This window comes from Malaclemys terrapin, chromosome 2, assembly GCF_027887155.1.
Source record: "Malaclemys terrapin pileata isolate rMalTer1 chromosome 2, rMalTer1.hap1, whole genome shotgun sequence".
NCBI classification, from domain to species: domain Eukaryota; kingdom Metazoa; phylum Chordata; order Testudines; family Emydidae; genus Malaclemys; species Malaclemys terrapin.
Window position 1 is genome coordinate 228,303,619 of NC_071506.1, and position 17,433 is coordinate 228,321,051.

The window sequence follows — 17,433 nt, forward strand, 5'->3', positions numbered from 1 at the left end:
ATATTAAGGTGTAGTTGCAGTGCGTGTAACAATGGAAAGATGTGGTGGCATGGACCTCGACATGGGTCAGCAACCCAAGTATGTCCCCAATGGGCTTCCATGCCACCATGACTTCACTACTATTGTACCTTCACTAGCTAGATGAAAGTGAGTGCGGATATACTCACCCATGCTACAATTACACTTTAATTATAGGCTATCTAGGACAGATCATTTTGTTCTGTGTTTGTACAGCGCCTAGAACAATGAACCCTGATCCTTGATGGGGACCCTATGCACTATCATAATACAAATAATAATAATCCCCACATGAGAGGGAGGTCAGTCACCTCCATCATGCATCTTAATCTCTTCACTGGTCTGGGATCTATGCTGTGGGGAGGTGGGGCAGGTTGTGAAGTGGACACACATTCCTTGCACCCCATGGAGTTTATTAACAAAAACACACTCCAAAGCTGTACTATTTTCACCCCCCTGTGCAGCCCAATTGCCTGGGCTGAGAGTGCTAGTCAACGCAGGGAGGGACTATGGGTGGTCGAGAATAGTCAGAGCTTTACCTGCCCACCCCAGCACAGTCCCTACACTGGGGAGAAGGGGTGTGTGTTGTATAGTCTTTGCAGCACTTCAGTACGAGCCATGTACCTCCTTGCACTATCAGTATCCCCCAGAAGCTATTTACACTAAGTTTAAGGTCCTTTTCTGCCACTGGTAAGGAAGGATGATCTTGTGGTTAAGGTGCTGGACCAGGACTTGAGAGAGATGGTTTCAATACCTGACTTTCTGGGTAGCCTTTCACAAATCATTTACTCTCTGCCTCAGTTCCCCATCTGTACAATGCCAATAATAGTTCCCTAATCTGTTTAGAGCACAAGCTCTTGGGGACTGGGACTGTTTCATGGGACCCGAATCTCAACTGAGGCCTCTGGGCAATTCCATAATAGTAAGAATAGTGAAGGGGCCTTTGTATGAGAGATTTGAGCCCCCAAACTCCCAGAGATCAGTCTCTCAAGAAACAACACTATGCCTGCGTGACTACCTTTCCTTTGATTGTCTCCTCTTATGGCCTAGTGGATCTCTGGCCTCTCTATTGGGTCAAGGGACAAGAGACTAAACACCGAGTGATTTGTGGGGGTTGGGGGAGATTTAATCAGATTGTTCTAAATGTTTTGAGTAACATTTTCAAATTTGGTGGTTCAGCACCTTTAAAAACCAAGCAAACTTCATTCCCTCAATATGCAACAAACATTGGCATTTTACTGGCAAGGAATAAAAATGATCAGAAAGTCACCTAGACTGTTTGTTGCCATAGCAGAATGAGTCTGGAGTCAAGCTATTTCATCTCAGCGGATCTCTAAATGGACTTCTGGCTGTATCCTAGTCAGTTGTTAGTTGACACAGCTTCTTCCCCCTCTTGGGGTAAGGGCTCACTCTATCAAGACACAAGCAACCTCCGTGGTATCACTTCATGAGGAACCCCTGGTTAATATTTGCAGGGCAGCCACTTGGCGTTCCAGCTACACATTCTCAAGACGCTATGCCTTGATCCAAGACTCCTCTGTTGATGCCTCCTTTGGGACAGTAGTTTTACAACTACTATACTACCCCGATCCTTGCACCCTCCTCCTTTCTGAGTACAGCTTCTCATTCACATACAGTGGAATACACATAAGGATGAGCACTCAAAGAAGAAAGGGAACTGTGACAGACCCAGACCGGTGGGGTACAGGAGTCTGGTAGAGGGCAAATATACTGGTCACTGGATGAGTAGTTTTCTGTTCTCTGAGTGACCAGAGCAAGGGCTGCACTAGAGTAATCAGGAACCTGCTAGAACCAGTTAAGGCAGGCTGGCTAATTAGGACACCTGGAGCCAATTAAGAAGAAGCTTCTAGAATCAATTAAGGCAGGCTAATCAGGGCACCTGGGTTTTAAAAAGGAGCTCACTTCAGTTTGTGGTGTGAGTGTGAGGAGCTGGGAGCAAGAAGCTGAGAGTGAGAGGGTGTGCTGCTGGAGGACTGAGGAGCACAAGTGTTATCAGACACCAGGAGGAAGGTCCTGTGGTGAGAATAAGGAAGGTGTTTGGAGGAGGTCATGGGGAAGTAGCCCAGGGAGTTGTAGTTGTCATGCAGCTGTTACAGGAGGCACTATAGACAGCTGCAGTCCACAGGGCACTGGGCTGGAACCCGGAGTAGAGGGCGGGCCTGGGTTCCCCCCAAACCTCCCAATTGACCTGGACTGTGGGTTCTCCCAGAGGGGAAGGTCTCTGAGCTGTTCCCCACCCCACATCTCTGAGGCAAGAAAATCCGCCAATAAGCGCAGGACCCACCAAGATAGAGGAGGAACTTTGTCACAGAAGTTACTTACCTTTGTAACTGGAGTTCAGCTAGGGACCATTGGAGGTGTGTGGTCCCTATCTGTACTCATTACCTGTCCTTCTTCCCCAAGATCTTTGGATCTTGGCAAGAGTTATAGTAGAGAAGGAACAGAAGAGCTGGTCGGTCCACCCTATCTGTTATACCCTTGCTGCAGAGCACTAGGAGAGCCAGGACAAGGACTAATAGACACTTCTTGCAAGAATTTTCCAGTCTCAGGCACGTGGAGCACCTGCATACCCACAGTGGAATACACATAGGGACCACATGTCTCAAAGAGCTCGTTACAAACGTAAATAACTTCCCTTTTCAGCCTCTCTGCAGCATCAGATAGGCAACACTGCATTAGCTGGCTGACACTGAGTTCCTGTTCACAAAGTTCTCTTTATAACCATGCAAGGGAGAAACTTTTTTTCTTTTTTACATAAAAGCTGAGATTCTGAAGCACGATTCTGCAAGTGGGACAAATTCTGTGGCAAAACACGTGGCTTTTAATTACAAGGGCTCAGATCACAGAGGACCAGTTGAAGGACATAAAAGAAAACTAGTTTCAACTTGCATATATAGCTTTGGTAGCCACAGCATCTCATAACAGCTTTACAATGCAGCTTATATGGGACTCTGAAAGGGACTTGAAGTCAGTGGAACCTGCTTAGTGCCTCTGAAAATCAGGCCATTATTTAGGTATTTCAATATGGATGTAGCTGTCTGACTTTATCTAAAGTTTGTGAACTTTGACCTTTGCTTTTTGCATGTTTTTGTTAACATTAGTGTAATTGGACCTGATAAGTATTGGTGAAAAGCTTTTCTTGTGTGAAATTTGATGCCCCTTTCCCTTCAAATGAGGGATGAGAAACCTCCTGCTCCAGCTTCCACCCAAAAATGCCAAAGACTTCGCAGTGTTGCCACTTTTGTGATATTTCATGCTTTTCTTAAAGCCCCGGGTCCCAGAGTTGTAAGAATCTCAGCTTTTGTTTAAAAACAAACAAACAAAAAAGGGTGGGGGGTAAGTTTCTAACTAGCGTGCTTAAGAAGAAGCTGGAAAATGTGACCAATCTGTAACCTAAAGTTTACAAAACCAGAAGGCAAAGGAAAAGAACCCCAAATCTATTTATTTTTCGAACAATCTCATGATTTTGGGAAGCCTGACTCATGACTTTTGAATGTTTGGAGTTGGCAATACTGGACTTAATAAAAATTGTTTCCTTTTACAGTTCACCTTAATGTTATCCTATGGACTGCTGAGATATTATAGCTCATCCCACATGAGATTGAGCATCTCCTGTGAGATGCTGAGTGGCCTTAGTTCCCAGTAAGGTCACTAGCAGTTAAAGTTGCTCAGCACCTTTTAAGATCTGCTCCAGGGGTCAAAATCCAGGGGGCCTGGAGAAAGTGGGGATTCTATATGTAAGCCTAACGGGGTGAGTTAAGGACTGAGCAGCAGTCCCAGTTCTGATTTTATTTGGCTTTAGAGAGATTAAATTACATTCTTAGCTTTATTTTAATGCATTTTTAAAATATTTATTCCTATATATGCATGACTACTTAATTTAGCATAATTATTGAGATGAACTGTAGCTTAGCATTACAAGAAAATTGTAACTTGTCATAAAACAAGAGGGCCGTATTTTAGCAGAGCTGTTACCACACAAATACACTGTTAAAATATCTTAATAATGCAAATAAATCCTCATTCCCCATATGATACTGCTTTGGGGATTTGATTAATTATTATGAAAGCAAAACGGCTTACAAAATAGTCTATATAAAAATATCTGCTCACATCAATAGGAGTGTAAATTTTAACTCCAGTGCATGACAGCAAGTGTAAGCAAGAATTATACACAATGCAACTAGCTGAATGAATTAATCTGCTCAGGGCCTTTGTTGCTAGAAATAGTTTGCTCTGTATTGTAATCATCCCATTGTAGCTCCACTCAACTGCAATTTTGGTTTCTCCTTTCAGTGCACTGAGTGACATTCTAGTGTTTATTGAAGTGAGAGCTTTCAAGCACTGGCTATGCCTGGCATAGTGCAACATGCCTCTGCATATCTTTGCCAATCCATTTCAGTCCTGACCTTCAACACCTAATACCTTTGCTTTCAAGTTCTAGGCAGTTCCAGAGGAAACTTCTGCATTAGCCAAACTATGTGATTTGACCTTTTTTTTTTTTTTTTTTAATTTGTTTTTTAGTTCTAAATTCTGCCAACTATAACTCACCACTGTCTAGCACTGAACCTTGTGGTATTTCCAAAAGTAATCTATCTTTCTAGATATTTATGTGGTCTGTATGACCATAGAATGTGACTACTCACAAACAATCCCAGCACCCTACTGTGGTAGGGAAATATTAGTGAGAGACTGAATGATTTGGCCACACAGGAAGTCTATGGCAGAACCTGGATCTCCTAAGTCCCAGTCCAGTGCTTGAATCACAAAGACCATTCTATCTCACCCATCACTAAAGCAGGGAAAGAACAGGTCCAAAATGAGGAAAGAACAAGTTAAAGAATATTTAGAAAAGTTAGATGTGTTCAAGCTGATGAAATTCATCCTAGGATGTTTAAGGAACCAGCTGAAGCAATCTTGGAACCATTAGCAATTATCTTCAAGAACCTATGGAGGACGGATGAGGTCCCAGAGGACTGGATAAGGGCAAATATAATACCTATCTTTTAAAAATGGAACAAAAAAGACCTGGGGAATTATAGACCAGTTAGCCTAACTTTGATACCTGGAAAGATGCAGGAACAAAGTATTAAACAATCACTTTGTAAGCACCTAGAGGCTAATAGGGTTATAAGGAATAGCCAGCCTGGATTTTTCAAGAACAAATCATGCCAAAGCAAACTAATTTCCTTCTTTGACAAGGTTACTGGTGTAGTGGATGGGGAGGGGTAGACATGATGTATCTTGATCGTAGAAAGGCTTTTGACACAGTTCCACATGACATTTTCATAAGCAAACTAGGGAAATATGGTCTGCATTACATTACTATAAAGTAGGTGCACAACTGATTGAAAGACCATTCTCAAAGAGTAGTTTTCAATGATCTGTTGTCAAACTGGGAAGGTGTATCTAGTGCAGTCCTACTGCCGTCAATCCTGAGTCTGGTACTAGTCAATATTTTCATTATAGATTTGAACACTAGAGTGGAGAGTATGCTTCTAAAAGTTGTGGATGACACCAAACTGGTAGGTGCTGCAAGCACTTTGGAGGACAGAATTAAAAGTCAAAATGATCTTGACAAATTAGAGAATTGGTCTCACATCAACAAAATGAAATTTAGCAAAGACAACTGAAAAATACTTCTTAGGAAGGAAAAATCAAATGCACAACTGTAAAATGGGAATAACAAGCTAGGTGGTAGTTCTACTGAAAATGATCTGGGGATTGTAGTGGATCATAAGCTAAATATCAGTCAGCAGTGTGGTGCAGTTGTGAAAAAGGCTAATATTCTGGGGTGTATTAACAGAAGTGTGATATGTAAGTCCTGGGAGGTAACTGTCCCTCTGTACTCAGCATTGGTGAGGCCTTAGCTGGAGTATTGTGTCCAGTTTTGGGTGCCACACTTTAGGAAAGATGTGGATAAATTGGAGAGAGTGCAGAGGAGAGCAATAAAAATGGTAAAACCTTTAGAAAAGAAGACTGAGGGAGAACTTGATAACAATTTTAAGTATGTTCGGGGCTGTTATAAAGAGGATGGGTGATCAATTGTTCTCCATGTCATTTGAAGGTAGGATGAAAAATAATGGGCTTAATCTGTAGCAAGGGAGATCTAGGTTAGATATTAGGAAAAACTTTCTAACTATTTGGGTAGTTAAGCTCTGGAATGGGCTTCCAAGGGATGTTGTGGAAACCCCATCATTGTAAGTTTTGAAAAACTGGTTGGACAAACACCTTCTCAGGGGTAGTATAGGTTTACTTGGTCTTTTCATAGTGCAGGGGGCTGGACTTGATGACTTATTGAGGTCCCTTCCAACCCTACATATCTGGGAGTCTATGATCCATCAGAGAGCAAAAGATTAGGAGTCAAACTTCTGGGTTTGATTCCCAAATCAATGTATATCCTCAGAAAAGTTACTTAACCTCTCTCAGTAAAGTGAGTATAATAATGTGCATCAGGCTGGCGAATGGATTCAGAATGCATCTCTTTAGATCAGTGGTTCCCAAATTTTAACAGCCCACGAATCCCTTTCACTAAACTGTGAAATCTCGTGAACCCGCTCCTAAAAATGAATATTTTCAGAGATTTTAAGTTTAAATGTCCTCAGTGTGATGGATGCCCCAACTGCCCGGCCCCACTCTCCCTGGGCCTCGGGCTGGGGTTCGGGCTGCCGGGGGCAGGGCTCGGGCTGCCAGCCTCAACTGCCCGGCCCCGCTCTCCCTGGGGCTCGGGGTGTCTGTCCTGCAACCAGGTCCCACCTGCTGTCTCCAATGCCCAGGGTCCTCTGTCCGCCATTAGTGAAATTTTTCTGGCGAACCTCCTGTAACGTTCTGCGAACCCCAGTTTGGGAACCACTGCTCTAGATCACTGATTTAAATCCACCCAGATCAGGGGAGACTAAAAGTTGCTGCTGTCTTCTCTCTTATTCAGTGCTTTATGTCAAATGAGTTGGTTTTCTCAGTCCAGTTACTGTACTTGCAGAAAAGGTCTCTGCGCCACATGACTCCAAGGGCTGAACAGAACATCCTGTAAGGTAAGTTACATCATTGTTCAGTGATCAGTAGGAGTGGCTGATAAGTGATAAAATGTTTCCTCTTTCCCCTGAGAAGTAAAGATGCCAAATCAGCAGCAAAAGTCTGAGTGTGGAACTCTAAGCTTTGTCTTCTACATGCAGTATTGCCTACCTCACATTTTCAAAAATCATGAGATTGCCTTAAAAATAATGCAATTTAAAAAAATACATTTTAGATCATTTTATTTACCATCTGGTTTTTGATGCATTAGCGTACACTTGGGTACATTCTCCTCAACTATGAGGGTTAGTAACCTACCACTTTATTTAAATGAACGTTGAGATTCTCATGTAATGTCTTGGCTCCAGGAGGTGGGACCTTTAGTAAAATACCAATTATTATGAGACTCGTGATAAAATTATAAGATATGGCAATGCTTGGGAGAGTGCATGCGCACTCACGTTGTTACTGATCTGCTATGTGAAGTAATTTTGTGTTGTAGTCTGCATGCCCAAAACCTTGTGCAGAAGGAATGAGATAGAATGATAGAACAGGCATAAACTGTCTAACATAGCCTCTTAGCTCTCACAAAATGCTGATTGTGGGCAGCACACATTATAGAGTGATTGTCACCATTGCTAAAACGGGGGCAAACAAACTAGCTTTTCTTACAGACTACTGCAGCTCTGCAATAGTGATGGCTGGACTATATACTGCAGCTATCAGACTCAACGTCCTAAGGCTCTGCTACTGGATGCAGCATTCTATGGACCGTGACAATGCTCTTCAAGGTCCTGCAAACCAGGTTGCCATGGAATCGTCAGATCCAATCATCTTTCCAAAACATGGAGAATGCCAGTGTTTTTCTTTGGCAGTCTATTCAGTGGGCATCTGGTCTTAGTGTTGCTAAGTGCCTGATTTCACCAAGCCAGTCATGTGTCTCCATATCAGTCATTTAGGCCAGAAGTAGAGAAGGGGGAAAAAAGAGCATTTAATAGCAAAAAGATTACTATTATGGGAAACAAAAATTTCCCCATTCAGAAGCCTTTGTGTTAATGTAGGAAAGACAGCTAGGTGATTAAAAAGATATTTTAAATTAGCCAGATTTTATTTCCTGCACCACTACATTTAGCTTTTTCCATGTTTCTAGCCAATGGTGTTGGAAAGCACATCCCCTGCTCCAACTTAGTTTGGTTTCATAGAGTCCAAGGCCAGAAGGGACCACATAGTCGGACCTTCTGTAGAACTGGCATGTGTTTGGTTGTTCAGCCAAGTTGTAAACGTGCTGAGGACAGTACTGAACCCTACCTTTACAGAGTGTACAGACACAAGTATGGTGGTCTGCATTTGACTTTCTAAATGTTTTCACTAAAGTTGCAGCTGCAGCTTATTACTATTATTTGCATTATGGTAGTGCTCAGAGGCCTCAACTGGGATCAGGGCCCCATTGTGCTATGTACTGTCTGAACACACAGCAAGGGAGTCCCTGCCTCAAGGAGTTTAAAAACTAAACAGACAAAACCAGTAATAGGAACTTTATCTCCATTTCACACCTGGGGAGCCCAGGCGCAAAGAAACTGAGTATCTGGGCTCTGGCTGAGCTTGACCTGGAACCAGGGCCGGCTCCAGGCACCAGCTTACCAAGCAGGTGCTTGGGGCGGCAGCTCCGGAGAGGGGCGGCTCGTCCAGCTGTTCGGCGGCAATTCAGCGGACGGTCCCTCACTCCTGCTCGGAGCAAGGACCTCCCGCCGAATTGCCGCTGCAGATCGTGATCGTGGCTTTTTTTTTTTTTTTGGCTGCTTGGGGCGGCCAAAACCCTGGAGCCGGCCCTGCCTGGAACCTAAGACTGCTGATGCTCAGCCCACTGCCTTAACCACAAAACTATCCTTGCTCCCTGATTTGATACTAGTTCCCTGCTCCACTTCACTGGCACATGCAAAAACATCTTATCTATGCTAGCAGGAAGGAACATAGAATTTGCTATAAAAGAGCAGATCCATCAAGTCCATCCTGCAAAGACCAACACTGACACTTCCAAAGGAGGGGGGGAAAAAACCCAAACAAAGCGAACAACCCATAATACACCTAGGCAACTGCACAACACTGCATACGTGGAAAAAGTCATTTGTTACATTCACACCTTCCCATTGACTCCAGATGGAAACTCACTGTAAATCTTGCTGAATTTTGTCCATGAATGCTAAGAAAAGGGTTTAAAAAATTATCACAGAGGGGACCAAGAATAATGTTCTCTCTCTCTCTCCCTCCCCCCACCCCCCTGTGTTTTGTGAGCCACTGAATGTGCAAGGAAGGTTCTCTGCAGGGTGCAAAATGTCTAAAATTCTAAATTGTAAACACAGAAGCACCACTGGTGTTTGGCCTGAAAGCATAGCTGGATCTTACATGAATCAAACTGATAATGACTGTGTGACGGGTTGGATCACAGAAACCCCCTTGGGAGCTGCCACCCGATGTGCAAAGACTACCCCTGCTTCTGATTTCCCTGCCAGCTTAGGACTTCAGCACCCTGTCTTGCTGAGCCAGACACTCCTGTTTGGCTCCAGACACAGATCCAGGGTCTGAATCACTTGTTCCAAAGCTGCAAGTTTACCTGAAAACAGCTCACAGTAGTGTGCTTGTCTTTAGCACTTAGATGCCCAACTCCCAATAGGGTCTAAACCCAGATAAATCCGTTTTACCCTGCATAAAGCTTATGCAGGGCAAACTCCTAAATTGTTCGCCCTCTATAACACTGATAGAGAGATATGCACAGTTGTTTGCTCCCCCAGGTATTAATACATACTCTGAGTGAATTACTAAATAGAAAGTGATTTTATTAAATACAGACAGTAGGATTTAAGTGGTTCAAAGTAGTAACAGACAGGACAAAGTAAGTCACCAAGCAAAATAAAATAAAATGCGCAAATTTATGTCTAATTAAACTAAATACAGATACTCTCACCCTCAGAGATGTTTCAGTAAGTTTTTCTCAGACTGGACACCTTCCAGGCCTGGGCACAATTCTTTCCCCTGGTACAGCTCTTGTTGCAGCTCAGGTGAGAGCTAGGGGATTCTTCATGATGGCTCCTCTCCTCTCTGTTCTCTTCCACCCCTTTATATATCTTTTACATAAGGCGGGAACCCTTTGTCCCTCTGGGTTTCCATCCCCCCTCACTGGAAAAGCACCAGGTTAAAGATGAATTTCAGTTCAGGTGACATGATCACATGTCACTGCAAGACTTCATTACTCACTTGCCAGCACACACATATACAGGAAGACTTACAGGTAAATACAGCCATCTGCAGACAATGGGAGTCATCAAGATTCCAAACCATCATTAATGGTCCACACTTTACACAATTACAATAGGCCCTCAGAGTTACATTTTATATTTTTAGTTTTAGATACAAGTGTGGTACATTTATACAAATCAGATAATTATACTCAGTAGATTATAAGCTTTGTAATGATACCTTACAAGAGACCTTTTGCATAAAGCATATCCCAGTTATGTTACATTCACTTATTACCGTATTTTCTCTAAAACCATCTCAGTTACATTATATTGACTTATTATCAAGTTTTTATAAAACCATATAGACTGCACAACGTCACAGACTGGATTCCAGCTCTATTGCCGCCAACACTGAAGCCCAATGACCTAATGGAAAAAAATGCAAAAAAGCATTTCCTGGGTATTAGGTTAGTGCTCCTGAGGCATACAAGATTAAAGCAGATACAACTGTAGATCCCATAATATACACTTAAAAAAAATCACAATTTTGCTGCAAATCCAGTTGATTAAAGAAATATTAAGAATTGAAAAAACGGGTAATTGTCAAGGCAGATGACCCAACAGAGTAGGTAAATGCTATGGTAGTGGGCATAAAGCCATCTACCTACAGGAAACTCCAATCAGTATATAAGACTGCAACACCTCTCCTCAGCAACATGGACTACTGTGATCACCTCAAATCTGTCTTCCGCTCCCTATGCTAGCTTCCCATAGACTATTGAATCAGAATCAAGATCTTGGTACCTGTCTTCAAAGCCCTCCATGGCCTGGCCCCCAAATACCTAAAAGATCAACTAAAATTCTGGGATGAAGACCATGATTAACAAATCCCCTCCTCAGTCACAGTGGAATTTCTTGCCATAAAGGTAAAGCTTGTCTGTGCAGGAGCCAGAATCTTCTCATATGCAGGGCTGAGGCTGCGGAATGAACTCTCTCCGGAACTAAGGACAACCACAAACCTCATCACATTCTACTCCAAGAGCAAGCCACGCTTCTCCCACCTGCCTTCTCTAACATAAACACAGAACAGTGGACACATCTAAAACAACAAAAACCCCAAAACAAAACTACACACGCAATCCTTCCCTGGGGAGAGGACAAGAGCAAGAGAATCACACAGAACAAATGCTAGTCACATTGTTTAATGCACTACTGGAAATTGCTTGGGTAGTATGGTGATGAAACTGGTACAAGAACCTGCATAGAATAAAACATTGGAGAAACCAGGCAAAGGAGATCTGTGACTGCTTGGATCCCTGAGACCTAATCAAGCAAAAGCATTCTCAGATGCCTGTGTTTGATGCAGTTGTGAGTAAATTGATTACTGTCCAGTTTTTTAGCATCCTGGTGTCACAGTTACAGAGCTAGCTACACCTCTGTCTCCTTCCTGGTCTCTCTGAGTGCACCCCCTCATGTGTCAGACCTCATTCCTTTACCTATCCTGGGGTAGAATTCCATAATTCCTCTACCCCGAGACAGGGCCCTGGGCTACAGTACTCTGAGAATCGACTATACTTACCAAGCAGGTCTGACTGCGTTCTGGCACCTGTTTCCCCCTTCAGGAATGCGACCAGTGGTATACAGTGACAAAACAACCTTCTTCAAACAAAGTATTTTTTGTTTTGCAAAAGGGGAACAAAGCACTGAAAGAAAACATTTCATACAACAAGCAATCTGCGCGGCTATCTTGCTTATGGGCTTACCATTTCCTGATGTTAGGTTTTCCTAGGCTGCCTTCTTTAGGCACCCCAGCAGATGTCTGTCCCAGTCTGGTTCTCCAAAGAACTCCCCCCTCTCTGGAAAGAGTCCCTTTTTAAACCCCACTATAATCTTTTGATCTCATGCATTCCTGGGCTGCTGCTTATCCTGACGTGGTTTCTTTACAACCAGGTATTTGTGGAGAAGTGGCTTATTTGGAGTCATTCTTTCCCCCTCCTGCTTGTTGTTACTTGCAGCCCCCTATTAAACTAAGCCAATGTAGTCATTCGGAAAACATCCCAATAGCCAAGTCAGCCTACAGGATTCATGAATGATTACAGGGAAGCTCCAATTATGTCAGATCTGCATACCAGGTCTGGGTGCTGGCAGATAAAACTGGAGAAAGTTAATTGCTTATTGTGTTTAATGTCCCGTCACAGAGCTACAGATTCCCCTGCTTACCTCTTGGCATTCACCTTGAGAAGTGCTTAAAGGAAAGGGGATTAAGCCTATGGAAGCCATTGTCAGGATGCAGCCATTATGAATGAGATATTGGTGTCTGGAGCTACCATGGAAGAACACGATACCAATCTGTGTGTCGTGCTCCAAAGATCTAGAAAAAGAAAGGGTCATGTTAAATCCCGACAAATGCATCATCAGAGCACCAAAGTAAAGTATTTCAGTCATAGAGTCTCAACTGAGCCTAAATCTGCAAAAGTAGCAACATTTGCTAAGAGGAGGCCACTGGAGAATTATAGTGACAATGTGATTTACCTTGACAGACTTATATTGCATCTTACAGAGCATATGGCATCATCAGATGGTCTCCTAAAGGAAGACTCAGAATTTTCAGGGATGCCCAACAAGATTCTACCTTCACCAAAATAAAGCAACTAATTTCCAGTGCTAGCATGGAGGCATATGTTATATAAATAAAGAGGAAGCTGTTAAGGTGGATGTACCCAAATACAGACTTGGAACTTTGTTTCTGCAAGAAGGGAAGCCAGTGATCCACGGGCTCGCATCCACAAACATAAACTATTCTTAGACTGAAAAGGTATGTTCAGCTGTGAGTGCTTACACCATTGGTGACCATATTTTCCCAAAGGGAAAACGGGACACCTCCCAGGTCAGCCCAAGCCTTCTCCCTCCTCCCCCACAGTATGGGGTCAGCCCAAGCCCTCCCTGCCTCCCACTGGCGTGGGGCCAGGCTGAGGTTCCTCTCCCCCCAGGGCCATCCCCGCAACCCCGCTGCTCCTGCACGCACGGGGCCATCCGAGCCCTTCCTGCCTGCGCGGGGCCTGCCTGAGGTCCTCCTCGCAACTGGTGCCCAGGGCCGACCCGAGCCCCTCCGCTGCCCACCCATGCATGGGGCCGCCTAAGGCCCCCTTCTCCCTTCCTCCAGTGCAGGGCTGGCATTGCCACTCGCCCCTCCCACCCCCCCCATTCCGCACATATTCCTTCACGTCCTGCTAGGGGTCCCACCCCACGTTTTTGACAAAACTGGGCATTTGCCCCATTTGCTCTTGCCAACAAATGCCCAGTTTTGTCAAAAAAGTCAGGACAGCCAGGACAGTGCCTAAAAAAGGGACTGTCCTGGCCAAAACGGGACAAATGGTCATCATATTACATCAGTGTATTTGGAAGATAAGTTGCAGTGGAGTCTACCTCTTAAAGTTTGGAGGCAAAGAAAATTCCTTTGCAGCAGCATCACCAAGACTACAATAAATGATGTTCCACCCGCAGAAATACAACCTTAGAGTTAAACAAGTTGTCACAGAGTGTGCTGGCCCTTTGCTGGGGCTCAGTCCCTCAGTGCCAGACTTAGCTTGCCTTCCCAGGTGGAGAAGATGAGTGACAAAGGGGCAGGTGATTAAGAGCAGGACTGTAGGGAAAACAAGATCAGCCTGTAGCTCAGTAAGGAGGGCTGAACAGGGCAGGGAAGGAGTGGAGATGTGGGAGTAAATGCTCTGTAAAGAGCGGGAGGACAGCCGGAGGGCTGGCAATCTAGGAAGAAGCCCTGGGAAGAAGACAGGGTGGTTTGGACTATGGGGGTGAATGAGGTGATAGCCCAGTTGTTTAGGGTTCCCAGGGCCAGGAACTCATAGGAGAGGATAGATGTGGGTTCCTGCTATGCTCACATCCTGTGATGGGTTGCAGTGACCTCTGCTGTTAAGGTGAGGTCTGAGAGACTGTTGATGCTGCCACCTAGTGAGAGGTGCAGCAACCCCTGCTGACAAAGAGAGGATGATGGATCAGATTAGAGCCCTGGAGGGCTAGATGCTGAGCATAGGAGAAGGACAGTGTTTGTACTATTTGATTTATGCCCCAAAAGGGGTGAACTTTTGGACTGAGCTGTAGGCTAGGTCACTGCAGTGACCTGACAGCACTGGGAGCTGGTCAATGACTGAAACTAAGGGGAAACTGAGGCAGACTCGGAGGCTGATGCTAGGGACAGAGGGGCTTGTTACACAAGTATGGACCATAAATAGCTTCTGGTGTGGCATGACATTGTGGAAGAGTTTCTTGAAGTACAAGTTCATTTAATAATGTTCAATTTACCAGAGTTGAACACACAATTAACTGAACTAAGAATTGCAACTAAGCCAAGTATCTTAATAGAAAAGTTTCTTTTCCTTTTCTTTTTTCTTCTTAGAAGGAGGTGTAATAATAATGGAAGTCACCAGATTGTGCAGTTGCAGATGGTCTCACTAGTTCAGTTTTTATCAGAATATATAAAAGTTAGATCCTGGAGAAATACTTATTGTTAGTTGTGATGCAGTTCTTTTTAGATGTTGACCATGTAACAACTAAAAATTCCTGAATCTCTTAAGAATCCTTTCTTGGGTATAGCTGCACGGCTCTGGGTAGATTTCTTTAAATACCTAGTACAGAATCCTGCTCCTTCTGAAGTCTGTTATAAAGTTCCCACTGATTTCAGTGGAGAGAGGTTTGGCCTCTTAGGTTTTTTCACTAAACTAAACTTCAGTGGTATTGAATGATGGGTAAATCAGCTTTGAATTGGTCCTATAGCTACTAGTCTTCACTTTACCCTTAATAATCTTAAAGATCACAATGCAGGGCCCTTCTAACTCTTCTGCTTTCCTACTGCTACCTCCTTTACCAAATCCATGGGGCAAAACACAACTTTGCCATTGCTTTACGTGCCACCTCAGCTCTCTCCGGAGTGCTGGCATACTGGTGTCTCAGCCACACACCAGCATTGTTAGGTCAGTGAGAGTGCTGTCCATTTGTAGTGTATAAAAAGCCATTGCAGAGTTAAGTAGAATTAAAACTATGCCATAGCAACAAGAACAATTTAGTTGCTGATTTAAAGGAGAAAAGTAACCAAATCCCCATGTAGGGTTCCAAGAAATTCAATTAATGTCAAGTGGCCTAGTAAGCTGCAGAATGCTGCATTGTCACTGGCCTGTCTATTTGATTTTACTTCTAAAACACTTCTGACTATGCCAATCCTCCCCAGCCTTTTGCTCAGTTCAGAGGAGGGAACCTTCACAGAGGCCAGTTCTGAAAAGCTAGTGCCAGCATGTTGCTAGCTTTAAGCCTAAATAAGCAGATGAATGATATGGTTGCACATGACTGGCCTGGTGCCATCAGCCACTCTAGCAACAACTCACCCTGTAGAATTGGCAATGGCAGCTGGCAAAAATAAAATTAAAGACATTTATATTTTCATTATGAACAGATCAGCTGAATAACATCATAGCAAGGTACCATAGCACTCTGTCCTTACAAAGTCAACTGTCAAAGGAACTTGGAAAGGTTCAGGGTCTGATGAAAGAACAATAAGTTACAGCATTTCAGTAGCCAGCAAATACTTAAAGCTGATTAAATAAAACACTCTTTCACCTTTTGTGGAATAGTGGTAGTCTAGAGAAACCCCTCAGACGTTAACTTAGAATAAAAGAAATGTAGGACTGGAAGTGACTTTGATAGTTTATCTAGTCCAGTCCTCTCCACTGACTAAGTAGTAAGTATTATCTAGACTATACCGCCTGACACGTTTGGCTAACGTGTTCTTAAAAAAACTAGTTAAGAAATTTTTCCTAATGTCGAACCTAAATCTCCCTGGCTGCAATTTAAGCCCATTACTTCTTGTCTTGTCCTCAGTGGATAAAGAGAACAATTTATCACCCTTCTCTTTATAACAGCCTTTTATTTACTTTAAGATTGTTATCATGTTCCCACACCGTCTTCTCTTCTCTTCCTTTTATCCTGCTGCATTTGCAGCAAGTTGTAGAAGTTGTGATAGTAGCTCACTGTATGGGGCAGCATTTTTGAGAGGCCATTGATGCCATAGAATTCTGCATCACCTGAAAATACCTAATATACTGCATGAAATGTATATGTAAAATTGGAGATGAGCCTGAGTTACAGCATTCGGGTCCAGATCTGAACTTCTCCAGCGTTTGGAGATGTCTAGACTCATGGATTTAATTCAGGCCTAACTCTACTTACAGTTAATTACTAAAAAGCAACAGAGGGTCCTGTGGCACCTTTAAGACTAACAGAAGTATTGGGAGCATAAGCTTTTGTGGGTAAGAACCTCACTTCTTTAAGCTTTCGTGGGTAAGAACCTCACTTCTTTAGATGCCTTGCAAGGCATCTGAAGAAGTGAGGTTCTTACCCACGAAAGCTTATGCTCCCAATACTTCTGTTCGTCTTAAAGGTGCCACAGGACCCTCTGTTGCTTTTTACAGATTCAGACTAACACGGCTACCCCTCGGATAGTTAATTACTAAGGGCCCTAATTTTCCCCAGTATGGGGATGACCTGGAGTTTCCTAGGAATGTTACCATCAGAGAGGCAGGGTTTGCCCTTAACAGAAGAAGCCAGAGATCAGTCCTATAAACCCCTGGATTCCAGCATCCACATGGATTTTCCACACAGAAGCGCCAATTGCTACTTGTGCCCACGAGCCCCTGGACACCACACCTCCTTCCAGGGGCTCCTCTGCCTTGGTCTCTCCAGAACACTGAGTGTGGAGGGGAAATCCAGGGCAAGTTAATATGGTCTCAGGTGACATTTGCTTCCTCTACATTCTCTCTCAGGTTAAGGGAAGGAGGAGGAAAAAATCCAAAAGAGCTCAGACAACTTCATCCTGCTCCCTCTTATTCTCAGCATACTCCTCCTCCCTTTCCCAACAGCCTGGAGGTGGAGTCTCATTGATCAGCCATAGAATAGCTTTTGCAGTGGCAAAACTCTTCCCTTCTGTGGATGTTAGTTCCTTTACATATATGATGATGAAAGGGAGCAAGGGGCCCTAAATATTTGTTTAAGGTTATGTTCGAATTGCAATGGACCCCATTCACAGGGGCCTTTACGTGAAGATAACTGGCTTGGGTCTCACCTTCATTTTACCAGACCA